The sequence below is a fragment of the Danio aesculapii genome, chromosome 2, assembly GCF_903798145.1.
Source record: "Danio aesculapii chromosome 2, fDanAes4.1, whole genome shotgun sequence".
Taxonomy (NCBI): domain Eukaryota; kingdom Metazoa; phylum Chordata; class Actinopteri; order Cypriniformes; family Danionidae; genus Danio; species Danio aesculapii.
This window is the reverse complement of record NC_079436.1, coordinates 9,525,766-9,547,634: the sequence shown is the minus strand read 5'-3', so window position 1 is coordinate 9,547,634 and position 21,869 is coordinate 9,525,766.

Sequence of the window (21,869 nt, the reverse complement as noted above, 5' to 3'; positions counted from 1 at the left end):
ACATTCAAAAATGTATAGCGGCCTATGCCTATTCATAAATAATAATACTTAACTATATAACCAGTTATACAATTATATTAATATTTAAATCATTTATATTTTCTGTAATTGGTGTAACGTCAGTTTAAGGGGAAATCGGTTGTTGAAATAATAATAATAATAATAATAATAATAATAATAATAATAATAATAACAGTTTAATTGCAATAAAAGATCGCTTTTCTTCATGTGAAATGCAGAAAACCCTGTTGTTTTGTTTTTCACCTTGTTATTTCAGAGTGGAATGTGACCTGTTCATGTTTCTGTCTTTTTTACAATTCTATTCTATGCTACATTCCTGTTTTGACCATTTTCAATTCATCAAGACAAGGTAATCTTTCGATTTCATCTGAAACTGACAGCAAATGTGCTGCTATTCCTTCAAAAGTGTCATGCAGCTGTTCTTTCCAGAGTGTCATTCCAACTGAAATCTGCGTGAATCTGTTCCACAAAGACGTCAAGTGAAACGAATTGGCAATAGCTTCAGGTAAACACAGAATATTCAAATGAATTTGCTGAACTACGTTGATCTGTTTTTATAAAGGATGTGACTTCAGCAACATTCAGTTTCCTCAATGTCCTCAATGCATTTTTTGAGATTCATGTTAAAATCTTAACCGGATCGTAACTTTTTGATTTAGTGGGTAATTTGTATGAATTTGTACGAGTTTATACGGTGCATTATAGTATGATTTGCTCATCCCCATTTCAATTCAATTCAATTCACCTTTATTTGTATGGCGGTTTTACAATGTAGATTGTGTCAAAGCAGCTTCACATAAAAGATCACAGTAAATTGAAACAGTGTAGTTCAGTTTTTAGTGTTTAAATTCAGTTCAGTTTAGCTCAGTTCAGTGTGGTTTAATAATCACTGTCAACCAATAACAGTTGAGTTTAGGGGTGGGACTTAGGGGCACACCTCCTTTTAAAACGTGTACAGTTTTGTAGGAATAAAATTGAATTAGTGACTTTTCTGTTATATTTAATTAATATTAAATATAAAATTAATGTTAATACTTTTCTGTTTTGTTGTGAGGTCAACCTGAAAATTCCAATTCTAACCTTTTTATTAAGTGACTAATTTGTATGAATTTGTGCGGTCTCATACATTATAGTATGATTGGCTCATCCCTCATGACAGTTGGGTTTAGGAATGGCTTTTGGGGGCATTAACGTTTTTTAAAAGTATATGTTTTTGTAGGAATGAAATTGAATTAGTCCCTTTTCTGCCGGTATGTAAAATAGATTCTTTCCATTTCCTTGTGAGTTCGACCTGAATTTTTCAATGCAATCTCACAACATTTTGTAACTTGATTTAGTATCTAATTTGTATGAATTTGTACAATCTCATACATTTTATTACAATTTGCTCATCCCCTAATGACAGTTGGATTTTGGGGTGGGGGCACACCTTTTTTGTGTGTGTGTGTATGTTTTCATACACTGTAAAACCTAAAAGTTAAGGTACAGTAACTCAAACCATTTTAAGGAAACCCTACTGTGAACACTTTATTTAAGTTGAAGTAATGAGGTATTTAATTAACTCATTACCTTAAAAACAGAGTTCAAAACTCTTTTCAAATGAGTAGAATTAACTTTCAGTCAATTTTGAGTTAACTACACTCATTTCACTTGATAAAGTTGACTGTTGAGTTTAACAGTGTAGGAATGAACTAACCCAGGCTCATTACGGATACATACTCAGGTCTACATTTCTGGCGACAGCGAAATACGTAACTGGAGGTATGTCTGCTCACAGTTTTTGGAAACCACCAGAGGCCGCTGTGTACGATTTTTGATCTCAAATTTCTCTCGCGTGTCCTCTTTTCACATAAATCCACCAAAGGATGCGAAATAAACTTCAGCCGACCAGGCCAGCTGATTGACTGCCTGCTTGACCCACACACCCAACTGCTGATCTACTGGGATTTTCACGCACAACCATCTCTAGGGTTTACAGCGAATGGTCAGAAAAAGAGAAAATATCCAATGAGCTGCATTTCTATGGGCGCAAATGCCTTGTTAATCTCAAATTTCTCTATGTTCTTTTCTCGCATGAATCCACCAGTGGGCTCAAAATGAACTTTAGCCAACCAGGCCCGCTGGTTGTCAACTGACTGACTGACCACCTGACCCAACCAACCCCTTCCCTAAACCCAACTGATATTTATTTATTTATTTATTTGCATTTTCCCCCTGTGATTGCGTTGGTTTCCTCCGTGTGCTCCAGTTTCCCCCACAGTCCAAAGACATGTGGCAAAGGTGAATTGGGTAAGCTAAATTGTCCGTAGCGATTGAGTATGTGTGTGAATGAGTGTGTATGGATGTTTCCCAGTGATGGGTTGCAGCTGAAAGGGCATTCGCTGCGTAAAACATATGCTGGATAAGTTGGTGGTTCATTCCGCTGTGGCGACCCCAGAATAATAAAGGGACTAAGCCGAAGAGAAATTAATGGATGAATGAATCCAGCAATTGGGCTCGGATCCGTACTAAAACAATCAGTCTGAGATTGCCTGAATGAGGTGTTCTTGGCTTGATTGAAACGAACTCTGAAGCAGATCGATTGTAGTGGGAAAGCAAAACGATCCAACGAACTAATGAACCAGGCTATAATGGATATGTAATAGGTATATACGGCTATATGAAGAGAGAATTACGAGTAGGGCGGGATGTCGTAATTCATACCAATAAACGTGGTCAAATACAAATATGAACTATTAACAAGAGCTGTTTATTCGTTAGGAAAATTAACCAAACTGCAGTCTTGGTTTATCTGTTATTTCTCTCTTTAAAGCCTATATGCATAATTCTAGCCAACGATTATGTATGAGAACGTCTTATTTTTAGTTATATTTGGTGATGATGTCTGTGGGTGTCACCATTCAACATTATAAAGCACAGCTTTTCGCTTATAATGTCTTACCGCTTATCACCATAAATTAAAATAAAGATGATTGACAGCTGAGCGAGACTCTGAAAAATAAACCGTGACCAATGTGATGAGAGTTTACTCACACGTGACTTGTTTTAGATATTTTGGTAGAAACTTTGACATGTGAAAGCGGACTACACCAAGAACAAAGTGCAAAATTGTAACAATTTTTATCCCTGTTTCCAAACAAACAAAAAAAATCAATCAACAGGTGTGAAAGCACCCTTAAGTCTAATTTGTTAGGGTTAGGGTTTCCTTGTGAGATCAACCTGAAATTTCTAAAATTTTATTCCTACATTTAGAACTGTTTGCTTAATCCCCAATGAGGGGTGGGGTTTGTGTACACGTCTACATTTTAAAATCGTACAATTTCATATAAACGAAATCATATGAACTTCCATCATTCAGGCACTTTACTGCCAGTCCATATCCACAAGAAATTTCCTATTAAAGGGCCATGAAACCCCAATCTTTCGGATTAAGTCTACCTCAGAATTTAAAAAAAAATGCTTCATAATGGGCGTGGAGTGCTGTGAGCAGAGGGTGGAGTTGGTGTGGCCAGCAGGGTAAAAAGGGGGGAGCAAACAACTGTTGTCAGTCGGCTCACAAAACGAGACACAAACTGTGAGGAGACGCATAATTATATAGCTTACAAAGTTAAAATAGAAAGAAATAAACGGTAATTTAATGCCCTGCCATATTTGTTATTTGTAATTTCATATGCACAAAACTACAATTTATATCATTATAAAGTTAATCGTGTTTATATAAACACTATAAATGAGGACATCTCAATCTGAATGCAATCTGAAGGTCTGAATGCAGTGGATACCGGTGTAGCAGGTCTGTTTCTTGCGCTATCTATTCCAACCATTAGCCCTGCCGGTAATCTGGAGAACTTTAAACATAGGTGAACAAAGCAGCACGGATAGAGACGATGTGTCTGAATGGTAACGAACTCAACCGATAAAAGACAAAGTCCGCCATTCTACAATTCTCGTACAGCTCTCTCGACAAAAATGCTTGCTGCAAACCAACAGCTTTGCTGTATCGGCCCTGACAGCATCGCGGAAAAACAAGCAACAAACTGTGGATCAGGGATACAAATGCATACAACCCTTCATGAACGGTTAAATACTGCGTACCGTATGCGGAGTCCACGGACACAGTCTCATCCAGTCATTGGGTCTTACAGCTTGGCTGGTCTGCCTTGCATTTCGGAAAACACAAGCTTTCATGAATATTTAAGAAGCAGGGTCTTCTCATTGGATAGGAAAACTCAGCTATGAATAATAATGAGAAACGCGTCATCACTTCCCTAGCAGATTTGCACTACATCACCGATTTTGATCCCGCCCCAAAAATTATTTTAAACTCCGAAGATGAAATTAGCTGACAAAAGCTCAAAATTATCCAGTTTTCCCCACAATTAAAGCTAATAGGTGCTAACATTGTCTTAACTAATGCTCAACACACACAAATCTGATAAAATCTCTTGAACATTTAAAGGTACTCTGAAGCAGCAGTGGCCATTAATAAACAATCTTTTCAATCCGAATCACATGACATATTCCAGCTCATCCTTCAAAGTTCCATCACACCTCGACATGTGAAGAGGCTCTTAACAACCCCAAAAGACAGACGGCGCACGGTCTCCTCCTTCTTCCCCTATGGCAGATTTAGTGCCCTAAATGTACGGTCCTCAAGAGACGAGTGCTGGCACTTATCGGCAGGCGAATAACGATGAGGAGAGTGACCTCCCTCAGTCCTCCGCTCCGTCATCGCTCCCGGTGTGATGGATGAGCGCTGAGGAGATGGAGACATGCGGCGCTCCAAAAGGCTGGCACCCCGGACAGAGCCCATTATCTGAGATCCTTCTCGTCAGCGGCAGGAGTCTGTTCAGAGCGCCTGGGCTATTTACTTTGGTTGCTGGGGTTCAGATGAATTTGTTTTTGGATTTGCAAAAACCATCTGCTGTTCTGTTGTGATTGACAGCAGCATTGTGAAGTAAATTTGCCCATGTTTCCGTCTCGCAGACAAGCGTGACTTGCAAGATGCCACCACATAAGGTGAGCAGATTTCCAGTGTGTCGGCAGGGATCAGTGTGTGTACACGCAGAAATTCTGTTCAAGCGATGACATCCTAAAATGCTGGAAGAAAACATCAAAGTGCGGTGGTCTAAAGGTAAAGGGTCACCGGTGTGTCCCGAGGTCATGGAAACAATGCAAATGCAAATAGAAAAATGCTAAATGGTGTTTTTTTTTGTTGTCGAGGATGGCAAAGGCCTCGTATCCAATCAGGCTCAATTGCATTTCGCAGCATATTCATCAATCAACTGGTGAAGGTGTAGTCAAATTAGGCAGATGTCAACTCTAAGATGCATGATTTAAATACGTCAGGTAAAAGAAAATGTCATCCAGGTATTAAATAAGGCTTCAGATGCTACAGGAACAAACATGGGTTTGCCGAAGGATGTATTGTGCAGAGTGCTATTTGATTTATGTTAATAATAAAAAGACAATTATACGACACTGTTCTGTTATACTGTTCAGAAATACAATACGAGTAAATTTATACATTGATTTTGACTTTTTATTTATTTTTTTATCAAATCAAAATCAAAAAGTCGGACAGGGAAATCCAATGCTGCCTATATACAGTATAAACAGACACATACCTACATTATATATACAGGTGAAGTCAAAATTATTAGCCTTCCTGTGTGTGTGTATTTATATATATATATATATATATATATATATATATATATATATATATATATATATATATATATATATATATACATACACACACACACATATATACATTATATTTATATATATTTATATATATATATATATATATATATATATATATATATATATATATATATATATATATATATATATATATATATATATATATATATATATATATATATATATATATATATATATATATACACACAGTATATACACTCACCGGTCACTTTATTAGGTACACCTGTCCAAATGCTTGTTAACACAAATATTAGCCAATCACATGGTCAAGACGATCAGAATGGGAAAGAAAGGTGATTTAAGTGACTTTAAACCTGGCTTGGCTGACAGGCAGGTCTAAGTATTTCACAAACTGTTGACCTATTGGGATTTTTACGCACAACCATCTTTAGGATTTACAGAGACTGGTCAGAAAAAGAGAAAATATCCAGTGATTCTGTGGGCGCAAATGCCTTGTTGATGCCAGAGGTCAGAGGAGAATGGCCAGACTGGTTCAAGATAGAAAGGCAACAGTAACTCAAATAACCACTCGTTACAACCGAGATATGCAGAAGAGCATCTCTGAATGCACAACACATCTAACCTTGAGGCGGATGGGCTACAGCAGCAGAAGACCACACCGAGTGCCACTCCTATCAGCTAAGAACAGGAAACTGAGGCTACAACTCACACAGGCTCATCAATATTGAACAATAGAAAATTAGAAAAACGTTGCCTGGTCTGATGAGTCTCCATTTCTGCTGCGACATTCAGATGGTAGGGTCAGAATTTTGGCATCAACAACATGAAAACATGGATCCATCCTGCCTTGTATCAACGGTTCAGGCTGGTGGTGTAATGGTGTGGGGGATATTTTCTTGACACACTTTGGGCCCATTAGTACCAATTAAGCATCGTGTCAACGCCACAGCCTACCTGAGTATTGCTGCTGGCCATGTCCATCCCTTTTTGACCATAGTGAACCCGTCTTCTGATGGCTACTTCCAGCAGGATAACCCGCCATGTAATAAAGCGCAAATCATCTCAGACTGGTTTCTTGAACATGATAATGAGCTCACTGTACTCAAATGGCCTCCACAGTCACCAGAACTCAATCCAATAGAGCACCTTTGGGATATGGTGGAACGGGAGATTTGCATCATGGATGTGCAACAAATATGGACCAAAATCTCTGAGGAATATTTCCAGTACCTTGTTGCATCTATGCCACAAAGAATTAAAGCAGTTCTGAACGCAAAACGGGGGTCCAATCCAGTATTAGAAAGGTGTACCTAATAAAGTAGCCTATAAGTACATCATATATATATATATATATCATCCATACAACAACAAGCTGTAAATAGACGTTGATATTTGGTTGATTTTAGATTGGACGTTAGACATTGACGTCATGTTGACATCCTGTGCCTGCTGGGTTTATACAGTATATAATGTAGTATATATATACATAAACTATAAGTAAGACTTAGGACTTAATCAAGTCTTAATCAAATAAATGTTAGATTAATAAGAGCTTGTTCAGTGACATTAATGAGTTCATTTTTTTATTCCTGAATAACCTCTCAGTAAACTTTCATCAGTGTTTTTCTTAAAGAATATTTAAATAATCTACAGTAAAGAGTTGATTTATCACTTTGACAAAACAAGGTTAGCAGAGGTGAATAAAAACTTGATACTTCTGAATTAATCATAATTGTTCATTCCTTAAATAAACTTTTACCTTCAAATTCTATTTTAAACCTTTTCTTTTTGAAAATGTTGATTACAGGTTTAATTCACCGACAAAGTTAAAACGGCACACATACTTACCCTCAACCTGCATGAGCTTTCTTTCTTCTGGAATACATTTTCCTTGATTGTTACTCTACATGGTCACACACATTCACACAGTTTCATTTTTTTGCTGTTGTTAATTGTATAGAAGCAGTTCTTAGCTGCATTTGAAATCTCTCAGTAGTTCTTTTGAATGAGTAATTGCTTGCCACAATAGAGCACAACGGTTGGGTTTTGGAAATAAAAGTCAAATAATTCTCCAATGGGAAATTGATTTTTAACAATAACTGAGGATTTAAACAGAGTAGAGGTTCTGAGAAATAAGGTTGTTGACTGATTGAATATCCTGTTGCTAAACCATTTACTTTAGTGTTAAGTCAAAGTAAAAATGAGTGATTACATTCAACAAAATACTTTTAAATATACTGTATCTATGTATACGAAACTAAAATTAAAACCAACAACTGTAAATAAATATTTAAAGGGATTTTCTATTTAGTTGTGTCATTCACAATGCTTTGTAGTTCTTTCCCCTCATTAAAGCCCTTACATTCACATGTATGTGATTTTTGGGGTAATTGGCATACTTCTTATCACTTAATTGTCTTTATAAAATACTTTACAGGAATTGTTCACCCAAAAATGAAAATACTTTCATCATTTACTCTTCTTCATTTGGTTTTAAATCTTTATGTTTTTCTTCTGTTGAACACAAAATCAGATATTATGAAGTATGATGCACCCATCGACTCCCAAAGGAAGAAAAACAGTTACTATAGAAGTCAATGGGTCTCACACTGTAAAAAACAACAGTGCTTGATGCTTACCTTTTTCAGGAGGAGCACATGCACTGTGAAAATGTTTAAAGTAAATAATGTTTTTGCCCGTACACGCAAAGATCTTTAATAGCAATGCGCATTTATTTATTTGAATACAATAGGTTTTATTTTACTGTAACAACAGCTTAAATAGTATTTAATAATTATTTATCATTTAAGCTGCTTGACGGTAGCGGTCCACAGCAGGACCGGAATCAAATTGCCCTAATCAAGGCCTCTCTGAACTGATCTGAATCAAGTCTTCAGTTGTGGACATGCCTAGACAGCTTCTTGTTGAATTTTTGATCCAGTTTCCAGCTGAAAAAATATCTTTCACACTGGGCAGCAGATATAGGGAGATATTGTTATGAGTTATTCTTAAGTTAATAAAAATGTATCATACATTCACATGACCAGAGTGAATTTAATCTGTGTTTGTATTATAAGAAGATTATGGCTGTATCAGTGGTCCCAAACAAAACATTATTAATTTTATTAAAATATATATTTGATATATTATTATAATAATTTAAAGTATTTGTTTTAATACTGGTTACTTCAAAAGTTGTGATGCTTTTTTCAAAAATATTTCTGGAGTGCAAGACAGAACATTTCACTCTGTCAAAACGATCTATAAGTAAAGTGAGTGAGAAAGATTTAAGGATTCAAGTATAACTTAAGCTCTTCATAGAAATGAACCATAAACTCTGTTTTCATAAGATAGACAATGCATTAAAGACATCCATATTGTGGTTGAGTGCAAGAAATTGAATGTGTTCAGTGCTTCCTACAGGTCTGAAATATACTTGCAGTGGTGGCTAGATTAAAACACACGTTTTCCCCCTGGCATATAAAATAATGTGACTTTCAAGAATATTTCTATTTAGCCGAATTTATTATATTTGCATAATATATTACACAGTTCAAATAACACTAAATAATAAATAATAATATAATATAATAATATAATATAATAAATAATACCCTAAATAATACCATAATTCCTATTCAAGTTTAATGACTCTCAGCAACAGAATAACTTCGTATTCTGTTATTATTATGATTATTATTATTATTATTTATTTTTCTGATAACTGACAAATTTTACATGACACTGCTTCGGTGTGTTTAAGTAAAAAAAACTGTTGAAATAAAAAATAAGAAATCCACTATTTCACTCTTAGAGTCATGTCCATCACTGAAAGGTAAAATCTGCTCTCTCACTCAGCTGTAGGCTTGGTGCTGCTGAGAGATTGAGTCGCACTGGCCAAAGTTTGCGTATAAAGTAATGCAACAACGCATTCAGTTAACGACAGATATCGAAAGCGAAAGCAGAATTCCGGACATTTTAGGAGATTTAGAAATCCCGGCCCAATGCATTTTTAAATCGCAAATAGAGGACATGTCTGAGAAAAAGAGGATGTATTGTCACCCTAAATAATGAGCTGGTCAGTCTATTTACTAAAAGGCTTTTTTTGTCTGCGTGTCCTCGCTCTCCTCTCAAAGCTACTAACTTACTAAAGTCAGAAAAGGTACAGTTTTGTGTCCAGCGCGTCTCTGTGGGCCTGCGTAACACGTGAGTCTGTTGGGGAAGTGTTTTCAGTTTCTCGCGATCACAGAACCAGGCCGCTCAGGTAAAGCCTTGTGTGGAAAGCGCTGGTGTTGAATTGGGTCTCATACTTGATGCGGCACAATATGCCATGACCTAATTGTAAACGTTTTCTATGAGCCTCACACACTGTGCGGCTCCACCGCCATTCGGCGCCTTGCGTAGCTTAACAACGTATACAAAACAACGTATGTAAAGACTGCTTTACATGAAATAAACCAGTAGAGATGTGCTGTTGTTGAGAGTGTCCGCGTGTGCTACGATCACAATAGATTTTCAACGTAATGCACCAAAACATTGAGAAACAGTGTGAGGAACATGTTGTTTTATCGTGACCAAGTGAATTAAGTCATCAATCAAGCTTCTTAAAATAAATTATCAGTCTGTTATCAGTCTTAGATCAGCTACCAGCTGTGAGTGTATGTAATCATCAGAGTTCTGGAAACAGGTGTGTGTGAGGTGCATGACAGGATTTTTAGTTCATAAGGTAGTCTGGGTGATGGCCTGTTTAACAGCAATCTGCAAGCCTGCATCGCTGGTGATCGTGACAGTAGCTTATTTTTACGAGTTAATCAGATTTTAACTTTTTTTTTAAGTTATATAAATATTACAATGTTTTTTTTTTTTTGTCAGTGTTACAACCCCTTTTGTCTAGGAGTGTGGGGTTGCACATTTAACTGAGGAATTGGTTATTGCAAAAACTCAAAATCAAATTGTGATACAAAGTAAGGATGGACAGCAGAAATAAGTGGAGAAATATGTGATTTTATTTACAAAAATTGAGGGTGAATCAGTGAGTGAGGTATTTACAAAATATACAAGGTTAAAGACAATAAACAATGAAATGTTAGAAAGACTGGCTATATGGGCGGTGCTAAATAAAAGAACCAAACAAAACCAAACAGTCTTACTAATATTCACAACAAATCCCCTCTAAACCTAATCTAATAAACAAAAAAATATGAAAAAGAAATCAACGTCAATGACGTCCTATCTAATCTACACTGACTAACACATTAAACCAAAAATACACTGGTTGGCACACACCCTCTTACCTGGTGTGTCTAGACAAATGTTAATCTACTTGTTGATATGTATGTCACGTGACGTACTTACCTACCAGTCTTTCTAAACTCACAGGGAAACATGAGGTTAGGAAAGATATGGCGAATCAAAAGGTGAGAACAGACAGCAACAAACTTGAACAACAATAACAGAGTGTAAATTAAACAATGACGAACAATACTGATAAATGGGGATAACAAACTATCAAACACTAACCAAGCACACCGAACAAACAAGCCACAATACAACAATCAAAAGAGCAAAGTGTCGAGCAAAGTGTCAAACATAGAGTCAGAGATTCTGCTCCTGAACTAACAAACTGAAACCCTTTTTAAAGGCCAGGTGTCATGCCGGGATTGGCTGGAACTTGGACAGAGTAGCAACCAATCAGGTAGCAGGGGAGTTGTGGTTGGTTGTAGCAACAACAAGTGAAACAGCCAATCAGAGATGGGAGTAGGCGGAGCAAGTAGAGAAGTGGACTGGGTGACAGACAGAAACACATGATGAGACACAATAATGAACAATAAAATAACCAAATAAGTGCTGGCATGTAACACCCCCCCACTAAAGAACAAACATATAATCAAAATATGTTTGCTAATGAAATAAAGAAAACTAGACATGCACAAAAACAGTCAATTCCATTCCATTAACAAAATTAAGAAATGAAAAGAAAAACAAACTTACGAGTCATGTCGAGACAGAGTGTCATTGTCTTTCCCTTTCTTATGGCGAACCTCGAGGTTGTAGTTCTGTATAATCAGTGACCAGCGCATCAACCTCTGGTTCTGATTATACATTCGTGACAGGAAAACAAGTGGGTTATGATCAGTGTAGATTACAACTGGAGTTGAACTGGAGCCCACATAAACTTCGAAGTATTGTAGAGCCAACAACAGAGCAAGAGCTTCTTTCTCAATGGTGGAGTAATTTAACTGATGCTTATTAAACTTGCGTGAGAAATAGCATATCGGGTGGTCAATTCCTTCTGCATCCTCCTGCAGTAAGACAGCACCAGCACCTACAGCACTGGCATCCACCTCCACTTTGAAAGGTATTTCAAAGTTTGGAGCTGCCAATACTGGAGTCTCACAAAGGAGTGCTTTAACACTGTTGAATGCATGCTGGCATTCCGGTGACCATTTAAATTGTTTCGACGGGCTCAACAAATTTGTTAATGGAGTCACGACACTCGAGAAGTTTCGGCAGAATCCTCGATAATATCCGGCCATTCCCAGGAATCTACGCAGTTGGCGTCGGGTATTAGGATTTGGGAAGTCTGTTATAGCGGTTACTTTTGCATCAACTGGTCGGACTTGGCCCTGACCAACCTGTTTTCCAAGATATGTAATTGTAGCTTGGGCAAAATCACATTTTGCTAAGTTCAATGTCAAATTTGCTTTAGCCAATCGATCAAACACAGTGTATAACTGAGACATATGTTCTGGCCATTCTGAAGAGTAGATCACCAAGTCATCCAGATATGCATTACATCCCTCAACACCTGCCAGCACAGTAGTTACCAAGCGTTGAAATGTCGCAGGTGCATTGCGAAGTCCGAAGGCCATTACATTGTATTGCATAAAGTGATCAGGTGTTACGAAGGCAGATATGTCTGATGCACGAGATGTCAGAGGCACTTGCCAATAACCTTTCAGTAAGTCCAATTTTGTTACGAAACGAGCGGATCCTAAATTATCAATGCAGTCCTCCATGCGCGGTAGGGGATAGCAATCAGGCACTGTCACTGCATTCACTTTACGGTAATCAGTGCAAAAACGATATGATCCGTCAGATTTAGGGACAAGAATACAAGGCGAGCTCCATGGACTGCAACTTGGCACAGCTAGTCCGTTCTCACAAAGGTACTCCACCTCATGCTTCATAATCTCTCTCTTACAAGCATTAACACGATACGGATGCTGTTTAATAGGAGTCGAGTTATGAACTACAATATCATGTTGGACTACAGAAGTTTGTGTTGGAGTGTCATGAAATAAATCTGGATACTTCGCAATCAAATTCTCAATGTCTTTCTTCTGAGAAGTTGTCAAGTGAATCAAATGCACAGACAAATTTTCAAGAACCTTAGAATTTTGGAGTGAAACGCACTGCTGTGGAGCATTGCGCAATACTAAGCCATCCTCATCCAAATCTACAGAAATTGCAGAATTAGTATTAATTAGCACAATTGGTTTTGGGGATTCTTCAAGCTTACGTTCACGAACAAGGTATGCTTTGAGCATATTAATGTGGCAAACACGGGTCTTCCTTCTACGATCGGGTGTGCGTAAAACATAGTCAGTATCACTTATCTTGCGATCAATTACATAAGGTCCAGAAAATCGTGCAGACAGGGCGGAATTCATTACAGGAAGAAGCACCAGTACCTGGTCTCCTGGTTTAAATTCTCGTGCTGTGGCTTTTACGTCAAATCGTTTTTTCATTTTTTTCTGTGTAGATTTGAGTGCAAGTTGTGCCATAGAGCAAGCATCGTGTAATCGTTCCCTAAATCGACTTACATATTGTAAATATTCGTTTTGCTACCTGATTCAGAGTTCACAATGTGTTCTTTCAACACCTTAAGGGGTCCACGGACAGTGTGTCCGAACACAAGCTCAGCTGGGCTGAAACCTAGGGACTCTTGTACCGTTTCGCGTACAGCAAACAACATCAGAGCCACGCCTTCATCCCAATCCTTGCCAGTGTCTAGACAGTACTTTCTCAGCATGGATTTAAGAGTTTGGTGGAACCGCTCGAGTGCTCCCTGGCTTTCCGGATGGTAAGCACTGGACACACAGTGTTGAACAGCAATTGTCTCCAACACCTGGTTGAACACCTTCGACATAAAGTTCGTCCCTTGATCACTTTGTACAATCTTGGGAAGACCAAATGTAGCAAAGAACTTAATTAGGGCTTTGATTATTACGGGTGCAGTTATCTTACGTAGCGGTATGGCTTCAGGAAATCGTGTGGCAGCACACATAATTGTCAACAGAAACTGGTTACCAGCCTTCGTTCTTGGCAACGGACCTACACAATCAACAATGACCCTTTCAAATGGTTCAGTCATGACAGGTATTGGAGTGAGAGGAGCAGGTGGAATTACCTGGTTAGGCTTACCACTGTACTGACATGTCCGACAGGTGCGGCAGTATCTGGCAATGTCTCGCTTCAACCCTGGCCAGAAGAAATGCCTCAGGACTCTGTGGTAGGTCTTTGTGATACCTAGGTGACCAGACAACACATGATCATGCGCAAGAAACAACACTTGCTGTCGGTAAACAGAAGGAACTACAACCTGGCATACTGTACTCAGTTCAGCATTTTGCTCTATTGCTGAACTCCACTTACGCATCAATAGGGAGTCTTCAAGAAAATAACCCACTTGTTTCCTTTCCAACTCTTCTCGAGGAACCACTGACTTGAAACATTTTGCTAATGTTTGATCCTTTTTCTGGGCACTGATGATTTGTTCTCTAGACAAATTCAGGTTAGGGTTCAGATTATCAGACACACACTTTTCAAACACAGGTTTCTTTTCATCAACAACATTTGTCACATCACTACATATGTCATCGGAAGTCATGAATGAATCAGCCAGAGTAAATTCCTTGTCTATGTGCTTTTGCTGAGCTCGGGTGACTACGCATTCAGAAAATGTTTCAGGGAATGCTTTTGAAAGTTCATCGGGTATCGATGATACAGGAGAGTTATCAGAAACTTCGCAGTCTGGCATCACTTTGCCACCAGCGAGGTCATTACCAAGTATAAGAGAAATGCCTTTAACTGGTAACACGGGTCGAACTGCCACGTACACAAAGTCATTAACAAGTTTACACTGTAAATGAATTCTGTGCACGGGTGCCTTAACAACTCCCATCTGGATTCCTTGCATTAATATGCTGGAACCAGTTGAGGTTTGTTCATCAGTCGGAAGTGTATCAGCAAGCAAAATTGAATGACTAGCACCAGTATCACGCAAAATTTGGATAGCTTGCTGATCTTCTGGTTTACCAGATATAGAAATTGATCCATTCATTACAAATGGTTTGTAAATCTCATCAATGGAGTCAATTTGTTTTTTTTTAATGGAAACAGTTCGGACAAAACCAACAGTTTTTGGTGATTGATTTTTGTTTTTTAATACACGGCAATCATTAATTAGATGTCCAACTTTGTGGCAATAAAAACATTCTCTTGTTTCTTTTGAACTCTCAGGTTTTGACTGGGTACGGGACACAGAGGAACGAGCAGATGAAATGACAGTCACAGTATCAGCATGAGCAGTAGAAAACACAGGTTTGTGCGTGAGCACAAACTCATCAGCATGAACAGCAGCTTTAGACAATGAAGATACTTTTTGTTCATTCAAATAAAGAACTACACGTTCTGACAGGCAATTCTTAAATTCTTCAAGCAAAATCAATTCACGTAGGGCACTGAAATCAGTAGTTTTAGTAGCACTACACCATTTATCAAATAAGACACTCTTTTCACGTGCAAATTCAACAAAGGTTTGCTGGGTAGTCTTTTTGTGTTTGCGGAAGCGTTGTCTATATGCTTCTGGTACTAATTCATATGCACGTAAAATAGCACTTTTCACGACGTCATACTTTAAACTTTCCTCTACTGAAAGTGTTGCACAGACTTCCTGGGCTTTACCACTCAGTTTGCACTGCAGTAGCACTGTCCAGATGTCTTTAGGCCAATTTAAAGTATTTGCAATGCGCTCAAAAACATTGAAGTATGAATCAACTTCATCTTCACGAAAATTTGGAACAAGTGAAATTTGTTTACTTACATCGATTTGGTTGAATGTGGGTTTCGAATCCGCCTTGGTCACCTGACCAACCATGGATGCATCAGCACTCACAGGCATTGTCACAGCAGCTTTCGCTGCAGCCTCAAGCTCCAACTGACGCAGCTTTACCTGTGTGTCAGCCTCTATTTCCATTCGTCGTATCTCAAGCTTTAGCTCAAGCTCAGATTTGTGTGCTCGTGCTTTTTCCTGCATCTCGTACTGAAGTCTGGCTAGACGTAATTTCATTCTGCCATCCCCTTTAGAGTCTGCAGAGACAGGGGTAGTGGGATCAAAGGGCGGCAACAGAACTTTAGTTTCAGCCTCCGCTTCGACCTTAGCTTCATCGCCATTATGCCCTGCATCCTTACTCACAGGACTGCACGGCCTTTCAACGGATTCATCAAATTCACTCTCATCTGGAGCATCACTAGTGATCTTAAAAAATTCCATTTCAACCAAATGATCATAAACCATTTTCTTCACTGTTTTCTTCAAAAACTGGCGGCTCACTGAAATTTGAAAATATGCAGCGATTTCAAAAAGATCATCTTTGCGCAATTTATCAAATTGTTCTATCGAGGGATTATTAAGGAATGTTTCCAAATTGAACAACGCCATATCAAAATTGTCACTAATCAACTAGAAGCAATAGACAAGACTTGCAAACCTCACTCTTTTTCAATTTTTCTATAGTAAGCTAATAAACTTACTTGGTTTCACAATGGGTTTGAACTTCAGCAAAAACCAAAAGCCTCAAACATCAATATTGGGAACGTCAGTATCCCGGACGAGCCCCCAAAAATGTTACAACCCCTTTTGTCTAGGAGTGTGGGGTTGCACATTTAACTGAGGAATTGGTTATTGCAAAAACTCAAAATCAAATTGTGATACAAAGTAAGGATGGACAGCAGAAATAAGTGGAGAAATATGTGATTTTATTTACAAAAATTGAGGGTGAATCAGTGAGTGAGGTATTTACAAAATATACAAGGTTAAAGACAATAAACAATGAAATGTTAGAAAGACTGGCTATATGGGCGGTGCTAAATAAAAGAACCAAACAAAACCAAACAGTCTTACTAATATTCACAACAAATCCCCTCTAAACCTAATCTAATAAACAAAAAAATATGAAAAAGAAATCAACGTCAATGACGTCCTATCTAATCTACACTGACTAACACATTAAACCAAAAATACACTGGTTGGCACACACCCTCTTACCTGGTGTGTCTAGACAAATGTTAATCTACTTGTTGATATGTATGTCACGTGACGTACTTACCTACCAGTCTTTCTAAACTCACAGGGAAACATGAGGTTAGGAAAGATATGGCGAATCAAAAGGTGAGAACAGACAGCAACAAACTTGAACAACAATAACAGAGTGTAAATTAAACAATGACGAACAATACTGATAAATGGGGATAACAAACTATCAAACACTAACCAAGCACACCGAACAAACAAGCCACAATACAACAATCAAAAGAGCAAAGTGTCGAGCAAAGTGTCAAACATAGAGTCAGAGATTCTGCTCCTGAACTAACAAACTGAAACCCTTTTTAAAGGCCAGGTGTCATGCCGGGATTGGCTGGAACTTGGACAGAGTAGCAACCAATCAGGTAGCAGGGGAGTTGTGGTTGGTTGTAGCAACAACAAGTGAAACAGCCAATCAGAGATGGGAGTAGGCGGAGCAAGTAGAGAAGTGGACTGGGTGACAGACAGAAACACATGATGAGACACAATAATGAACAATAAAATAACCAAATAAGTGCTGGCATGTAACAGTCAGTTTGGTTGATACAAGTTGAGATGACTAGAAAGTTTTTTTGGATTCAACTAAAAAATTTAAGGCAGCAAGATTTTTTACAGTGCAGCAACCAGCATTTTTCTACATATCTTCTTTTGTGTTAAACAGACGAAAGAAACACAAATGGGATTTTGATCAGGTTAATCCATTTAAAATAATCTCCCTGTGTGCAAAATACTTCCCAAAACAGTGAACAGGATTAAAGTTTTAAAAATAGGATTTAAAAAAAGTGTTTTCACTGTACTTTGAAATTGTGTTCTTTTGTTATTGTCATGTGACTCACCACCATACTGTTTTTCAGCTCACTAAACAATGATAAATTATGCAGCATTCAACCCTGTAAATAATGCTGGTTTACACACAATTCGTTTTCATGTTGTCCCAACACGAATCGATTTGAGTTAACCTAACTGTTTCAACAAATTTAAGTGGATCCAACATAAAATAATTAAGTTGTCTCTAAAAAAAAACTTTAAAAATCTGTTGTTTCAACTCATTTTTAAATAAGTAGTTTGAACAAGCAGCAAAAGTCATTTCAAGAGTTCACACACTGATTAGTGACTATAAAGCTTGTTTGGCATGCTGTCCCGGGAGAGAGCCCTGAGCTCATGAGATCCTGGAGCCTGGGGATCCCTCTCGTTTGCAGGGCAAGAGGGGAGTTTGAGCACAGGTAGGTCTCGAGAACTCCCATGCTTATTTATGGCTAATGACAAATTAAAGGTTACTGTAGAGAGATATACTGCTTATTAGGAGATCATCTATAGTGCTAATTTGGTTTGGTCAACTCACCTATGTCACAAGTTTTTTGGACTGTGGGAGGAAATCGAGAACCAGGGAGAAACCCACTTGAGCACGGGTAGAACATGTAGATTCTGCACAGAAACAACAGCTGGCCTGTTAGAGGCTTAGACCAGTGATATTCTTGCTCTGAGGCAACAGTGCTAACCATTGGGCCATGGGGCCACCCTATCAAGGAAAATGGAGGAGGTGTAGGGGGGATTTTTGAAGACAAAGATGACTGAGGTATAGTGAATTAGAAATCATCCGGCTGGTAAATCAAGCGTTAGCTAATGCAGGACTAGCCATGGTCATTCATAAGCACGTGATCCTCTCGAAATTAAGCTGCAGTCACACTAGAGTTTGAGCTTGCGAAATTCTGCCATACAGTGCTGCAAAAAGGGGCGGGATTAAACAAGATGATTAGACATTTAAAAAAGCCAGCGATTGGTCCATATTTAAAATTTCTGTCCAGAAAGGTCATGTTTTGATTCTCGATTGGTCTTACACAGTCACGTGATGTGATTTCGCAGGTCAGAGTTCACCAATCTTGAACTTTGCCTAAGGGCTTCTGGTGTTCCATTTAAACCCATTTCATATGTCACACCAGTAATGACCACTTGTGCGATGTAATCAATAATGTACATGTGGTTAAATGAGATGAAGAGAAGATAGCAAGTGAAGCACATACAAATTTGGACTAGACTCAAAAAACTGATGTTTGCTGATTGTTCAAGCTACCTATTTGAAATGAGCTGAAACAACACAATTCTTGGGGGGGTTTGGGAGACAACTTGATTTTTTTAATTTGTTTTGTGTTCAATCCACTTAAATTTGTAAAAATTAATGAGTTAACTTAATTCCTTCACGTTGTCCCAACAGATATCAATTGTGTGGAACCCAGCACACATTGCATTCCCTGGAGCCACCATCTTGTGGAAAGAGCAATTATCTTATTTAAAATATTTAAAGCAAGCACACTGTAAAAATAAAAAAGAAATGGCCAAAAAGTCTCAACAACAAAAATTTTAATGTTACTTTAACTCTTTTTAATCAGTTAATCAGGTTGCAACTAAATATTTTTAGTTATACAAAATTTAACATAATATTTTCAGTCAGTTTGACTGATGTTGAGTCGAGATGACTAGAAAAAACGAATTTTATGCGGCACGATTTATTCTGTCTTTTACAGTGCACTGCGTTTCCTGTAGTAAACACACACTCTAATTTATGTGGGAGAACATAGGCAAACAAAGTTGTTTTTCACTGAATTTTGCCGTTTCTGTCCTTGAAAGGTCCCAGCAGGCACTCATAAAACGTTAATATGATGTTAGATTTAGGTCGTGACGTCAAGTAACCAAAAATCAATGTCTAACCAGAGTCTAAGGACAACATTATTTTTACGTCCAATAACGACAAAAAATGATGTTGATATTTGGTTGATTTTAGGTTGTGTTGGGAAGTGACCAAAACCCAAACTATACCATCAAACTTCAGCTCTGTGAAACGGTCAACCCTTACTAAGGTCTACCTTTCTTCCCCATCAGTTGCTTTCTTATGCAATAAATTATTCTGGGATGTTTGCCGAAATTAAAAGCACAGTATATCTAGACATTTTTCCAGCAGCCGGCCGCCACTGAATCCAATCAGAGCCTCAAAAAGCTTGATGAATACATGACATTACAGTATATTCAGCTGAACCTGCTTCAAAACATGCAATCCTTTACTGGTGTCTGTTCCTCTCATCTCAGAGATGCAGAAATGCTCATATCTTTTGTGCGGGGAGGGGAGGGGGACGGGACGAATTTTCGGCTCTTCAGAGAGTGAAAAGAAAATACTGAGTGAAAAGACAGCGAGTCAGTGAGAGATTAAGTGGACCCTTAAACTGACAGTTGTGAAATCCACAATGACAGTATAATGTGGACAGACACCAGTTCTGCTGAATAACAACAGCAGCAAAAAACCCATCCAGCATAATAAGATGGAGACTACGAGGACTCCAGAAATAATGGCAAAGATGTACAGAGCAAGAACTGTACCAATTAGATGTAAAGATGAAAGACTTCAAAACAGACCTATAACGCTATGCTAATGATGCAATGTCATTAATATGCACAGCGATCAGAGGGGAAAATATGTGCAGACTGGCAAACAACAATCTCATTCAGGGTCATGACAAACGCCTAAAAAACTGTCCCAGAATGAGTGTTTAGAAGTAAAGCCAAAAAAAAAAAAAACATTGCTTACTTAATTAAATCTGTATTCTGCATATTGTCATGTTTGTATTAAAAATGTGTTTAGGGATGTGTTGCGAGAAAGAAAGAAAGAAAGAAAGAAAGAAAGAAAGAAAGAAAGAAAGAAAGAAAGAAAGAAAAAGAAAGAACACTCACCGGTCACTTTACTAGCACTGGGTTGGACCCCCTTTTCCCTTCAGAACTGCCTTAATCCTTCGTAATATAGATTCAATTCAATAGCTTATTCAATTCACCTATACCGCATGTCTTTGGACACTGGACTGCCAACTGACCCAGCCGGGGCTCGAACCAGTGACCTTGCTGTTTGGCGATCATGCTGCCCACTGTGCCACTGTGACGGGTGTATATATATATATATATATATATATATATATATATATATATATATATATATATATATATATATATATATATATACACACTCACTGGTCACTTTATTAGGTACACCTTACTGGTACCGGGTTGGACTCCCTTTTGCCTTCAGAACCGCCTTAATCTTTTGTGGCATAAATTCAACAAGGTACTGGTGGTACCCATTCCACCACATACCAAAGGTGCTCTATTGGATTGAGCTCTGGTGACTGTGGAGTGGCATACAGTGAACTCATTGTCATGTTCAAGAAACCAGTCTGAGATGATTCGCGCTTAATGACATGGTGCGTTATCCTGCTGGAAGTAGCCATAAAATGGTTACACTGTGGTCATAAAGGGATGGACATGACCAGCAACAATATTCAGGTAGGCTGTGGTGTTAAAACGATGCTCGTTTGGTACTAATGGGTACAGAGTGTGCCAAGAAAATATACCCCACACCATTACACCACCACCACCAGCCTGAATCGTTGATACAAGGCAGCATGGATCCATGTTTTCATGTTGTTGACACCAAATTCTGACCCTACCATCTGAATGTCGCAGCAAAAATTGAGACTCATCAGACCAGGCAATGTTTTTCTCTTTTTCAGACCATTCTCTGTAAACCCTAGAGATGGTTGTGCGTGAAAATCCCAATAGATCGGCGGTTTCTGAAATACTCAGACCAGTTTGTCTGGCACCAACAACCATGCCACTTTCAAAGTCACTTAAATCATCTTTCTTCCCCATTCTGATCCTCGGTTTGAACTGCAGCAGATCGTCTTGATCATGTCTACATGACTAAATGCACTGAGTTGCTGCCATGTGATTGGCTGATTGGAAATTTGTG